Genomic DNA, 5,465 nt, shown 5'->3' with positions numbered 1-5,465 from the left:
TTAAATAGAAGGTTTCAAATTTTTTTTTAAATGGATATATTTTAGATTGTCATTGATTTATTTGAGTTTTTAAGTTATAAATTGGTATTGATATAAGGAAGTGAAAGGAAGGTTTCATAATCAAAATAATTGATTATGAAATATTTATAGAAAAGGTAATCAACTACCTATGACAAATAATCGATTACTTGAAAGTTTTAAAGTAAGAACAATATTTTAAAAGTAAAATAAAGGAGAAATAATTTATCTAACCATGGCAATTGATTGTGTTAGAGTCAAATATCAATTTTTGGTTTGAAATGATTAGTTTCATTTTTACAATATTTAAATCTTCTTGAAGGTTATTCTCTTACTTATAAAGGGTTGCCAATGACAACAATTGATTTTCGATGATGTAAATTTAATGAATACAAATTGATTGATTAAGCAATTCAATTTGAAAAGATGTTTCTTGATCGCCAAAGTCAATAATAATGTTTATCCAATTTTTTAGGATAAAAGAGTAAATATATTTGTCAATATATTAAGTAATATTATAGATTGTCTAAATGATCTATATTTTTCATAACTTTTTACTTTAGCATAATATTTTTAAAAGATTGTAGACATCTCATTTTGTTTAAGATTTTTTTTATATTAATGGCCCAAAACTTTCATCTTTTTTCCTTTATATAGGTCAAAGTTAAGATCAACATTAGGATTGGGTTTGGGTTTGGATTTTTGAAAATGTGAAAATTGGAAAGTTTGAACTTGAGAATCAAGAATAGCTTATTGGTATTATGAGAGAAGCTGGAAATTTTTGGAAAACTTAAGATCGAATAAAAATCAGAATCAAAATCTATTTGTAAATTCGATTTCTCAATATTCTTATTGTTTCAATATATGAAAGTTAAGCATTAAGCCTCAATATAAATAAGGGGAATAAAATTGAAAGAGAACACAAAAAATCCAAGAATCAACCGAGGCAGTGAGTAATTTCTAAAAGCAATTAATCCACCTCTACCCGTAATCCTCTCCAAAGCCAAAACCTAATTCCATAGCAAACAACCTCGGCTTGAATTCAGCAAAGACTAAAACACAAGTAAAAAATTTTCAATTAGGTAGAAAACCCATAATACTTGAACTTAATTTGCAACCGCTACAATTACACTAAGCAATTGAGATTGAAAACAAAGCCAAACAAGTAATCACTAACCAAAAGCCCCAATTAAGAACAAGTAAAGAACAAAACCAAAAAAGCAATTTCCCTAAATCAAAACATAAGCAATTAGAAGCAAGCATAAGCAATTCTAAATGCACAAATCAACAAAGCCTTGATTGGGAAAATCATAACGTAATTTTGAGCAAACGCTCACTAATTGAAAACAAAGCATACAAGTCCTCTTGGTATAAGTTTCAAGTATGTTTGATTTTTAGACTTGAGGTAACTTTTTTGAGTTTTTAAACTAAGCAAAAGGAAGAGGAGAAGGGGACGAATCAATAAAGGTTTTTGGGTTTTTTGGCATTAGCACATGATGGTTATCGATAATAATGACAGGAATAATAAAGTCAGTGGGTTGTTTTCTAGGAAGGGCGATGGCATAATTGAAGGCTTTGAAGAAATTAAGAGAGAAAGAAGGTAATTGCACTAAAATTTTAGTATTTTCATGCCCATTTTTAGTATAATTTTGCTTATATTTTGGCTTGTTCCTTAAAAATTATGAAAAAAAAAAACTCTTAAATGTATAATTATCTCATGTGTAGGTGAAAATAGAGAAAATGAGGAATTTTGGACAATTTGAACACATTTTGGAGGATTTATGTGGTAAATGCTAGCAAAGGTCACAACTAGTATAATTATGTTTCATTGCCTATTAAACGAGTTCTTACCCTTTTTTTCTATAACTTTTTAAGCTCAAATGAACTTCATGGAACCATATTTCCAATCCCAATTCTTATAATTTTCATTTAAAATTATATTCTTTAGCTAAATTATGCATTAATACCTTTTTAGAATCTTAATACATACTTGAAAGGTAATATGTGCATTAGTGAGTTAGAAGTTAATTTTTATGTGGTAAATAATTTTTCCCTTTTATGACTTGAATTTTGGCATAAAAATTAAAACAACAAATGGATGCATTTAATGCCAAAAGGAGGGAACAACGATGTAAGCTTACACATTGGAAGTTAGCCATGTAACCAATGCACTTTGGTGCCATCTTTTGAAGACTAAAGGAGGTTTTAAGGAGCACATGAGGTGGCACTTTGGAGACCTCCTATTGGCTATAAAGAGGACATTTTGGCATGGCAAAAATGCGTGAAGAGAAGCTTGCAAACCAAGAAAGAGTTTTAAAGCCAAACAACCATCCAACATGTGTAACGCAAAAGGAAAAAAAGTCTCTAGAAGCTCATCTCATTGTAAATATTTTAGGGAGATTTTTTCAAGCTCTGTTCATCACTCACTTACTTATAAAGAGAGAGAATTTAACTTAGGATTTTATTTTTCTTGTTCTTTAATTTTTGTATTTTCCTTTACTATGTTTTACTTTTTTAGCAAACAAATAGCCCTTGATCTTCATGTTTTTCTATTGATTTTGATTATATTCTTACATTTCCTTAAGTATTTTTCAATATTATTTATGATTTCGACAATGAAACTTGCAAATTTTATTGATTTTTGGCTTAATTCTACTAATTTTTCATTGACACTCAAATATATTTTTTAATTTATTAGTTCTGACCTACTTGCGGTTTTTGATGATATCTTATCAAATCTTTGCTCAAAATTTTTGTCATAGTTTCCTAATTCAATCAGCTACAACATATTCAACTTCAAACTCACACCACAATAGTTTGGATTAAGCTTGGAAGATTTGACTACATGCAATAACAGTACAATTATAGTTTTGATCCAGCAAGTTTAGCATGGAACTGCTCTTTCCTTAGATATTTGTTTACCTTCTTTTCACTATAAATCCATTGTTTTACTTGTTTAATTGTTGATTCTTACTTGATTTAATTTATTTCTTTACATTTCATTATTGTTTAGATCATTTTCTTAGATGATGTTCTGGTTTTCTAGATTTTGCACCTATTTTGAAGTTGAGTTTGTTGAGTTTGATTTCTTTGTTGAATCATGCCATTTTCTTATTGATTTAGGTAGTTAATTCATAGATCTAGGTTGTTCTTGCTTAGATAAAGTTCATTTTTAGTATATAATCACATCTTGAATTTCTTTTTCTTTTGAATTTCCATGTAGTATAGTACACGCCATTTGCAAGTTAGCTTCTATTAACTGTTTGCTTAATTGTTCTTTATATGTTTTGTTGCAATTTTGGATTTCATTTAGTCCTTTATTCTTTCATCTATATTCCTAATTTGATGTAGTTTCAGCTGTGCCATGTAGGAGTCTCAACCATGAAGTATAAAAGTTCATTTGCATTTTATTCATTATTCTTTAGATTATGCATGTCATAACGTATAGATCCATGGACCTACCACTAGACATAAAATAAATGAGTCACCACCAATCCTTTTTGTTTAGGTGCGATTGGCTATCTAACTGAATTTGTCTCATTTAAAGAGAAATCCCAAGATTAACTTAGGTGTCTTTAAATAGATGATTTTAGTTTACTAAATTAGATTTAAGTTCGAGAGTACGGTTATGCATGAGAAAGGTTATAGCACCCTCACAGTGCCCATCCAAAAGATGGTACTAGTTTTATTTCAACCTTAAAATATATTCATAATTTACCAACTAATTTTAATATTGAAAATTTTCCTTAAATTATTCTGATATGTTGGTAATAATTTAAGAATATTTTCTCATTTCCGTAGTATTCAAGGAGAATATTTGCCACGCTTTAAAAAGGCTCTATCATCGAATTAATTTAATTTTGCTTCTAGAAGTAAATATCTATAAATTGGGTTTATAATAAAAAAAGTCCTCTAATCTATTGGTAAGACTTTTTGTTGAAAATTATTTTCCAATCTGTTGGTAGGATTTTATGCAAAAAGACAAGAAATGTTATTTTCTTATTTTTTTGAAAACTTGATCTATTAGGAAATTATAAAGCTTTCTAATATAAGGTTTTCCAATCTGTTGGTAAGGCTTTTTATTTATATTTTTTTAAATAAATAAAATTATAAGGTTTTTCAATATGTTGGCAAAACTCTATTTTTAAAAAAATAATTGCCTTTCAATCTTTTGGTAAGGCTTTTATTTAAATTTTTATTTTGTTATATAAAAAATATTTTTTTATAAGAATACTTAAAATAATAGATAAACAAATAAATGAATAAATAAGTAAATAAAATAACATGTAAAGAAAAGCAAAATTACCTACAATTGGCTCGACTTGACGGCTAAAGAGGGTGACTACAGGCATAAATAAACTTGAACGGCTTGGAACTTGGCTTCCAGCGCAGCTCAACTCAATGCAGTGATGGGAAGTAGGTCAAAATTGGGTTGCATTGAGGATCAGGTGCGGGAATGGTAAAACACGTGGATCTGGGTGCCTTTAAGAGTTTTAAAACAGCGTCATATTAGGTTATTATAAAAACTAAAATTTCAAGCTTTTCTTTAGAGGTGCTTGAGTATGCATATCTTTCTAAAACGGTTATTCTTTTATCTTCTCTCTAGCTAATTCATAGGTGCCCAAAAATCGGTGCATAAATCCCATAAGTCGATAGAGAATTTCTAAAAACCAATGAGATTCTTTGATGTCGGCGCCAGAAGCTTCAACTCCTCATCAGAAAATTCAAAAAATTTTCTAGAAACCCAATAAATTATCCAAAAAATGAAACCCATAAATCCCTAGAATGCAAAACCCTGTAGAAATTCAAACCCAAAAACACCAAATCCTAATTCCAAAAAATTTAAACAAATCAAACCCAGAAATTAAAATCGCTTGGTTACTAAACAAATTTCTCTCTTTTCTTTCAAGAGTTTCTATATAATCTTTTTCTCTCCCTTTTTTTTTATTCTTTTTTATGTGTGGTTGATTGGTGTTTATATAAGGCCTTCTACTAGAAATTTTAGGAATTTGCATTGAATGGAAAAAGATTATAGATCTAATTATGTTTTGAATTGATTTTTTCCTGATTCTCTTTAAAATTGGTTTAATTAATTTATGAAATTTTCTCAATTTTCCTTGATTTTCAAAATCCTTCAAAATTTCTTAAATTAAATTTGACTTTGATTTCCTGATTTGGTTTTCTTTTAATCTTTCTTTAATATTTGAAGAGATCATGTTTTACTCTTAATCATCGAGATCATCCTTGATTAGTGCTTAAATTACTCCACAAATTTCATTGACATGATTTATGATAAAAATTTAAAACCAGATAAATAAAAGACTAAAATATAAAAAAATAAAAAGATAAATAAATATGACAAATAAGATATAAAAAAATGTAGGAAATTGGACAATTGAGCTTAGATTGGATGTAAGCCCAATTGGTTTGAGCCTGGACTAAATAGA

Source organism: Durio zibethinus, chromosome 16 (genome assembly GCF_047325235.1).
Source record: "Durio zibethinus cultivar Kanyao isolate XHJ-2024 chromosome 16, ASM4732523v1, whole genome shotgun sequence".
Classification (NCBI taxonomy): domain Eukaryota; kingdom Viridiplantae; phylum Streptophyta; class Magnoliopsida; order Malvales; family Malvaceae; genus Durio; species Durio zibethinus.
The sequence above is the reverse complement of the archived record's forward strand: the minus strand, read 5'-3'. Positions refer to the sequence as shown.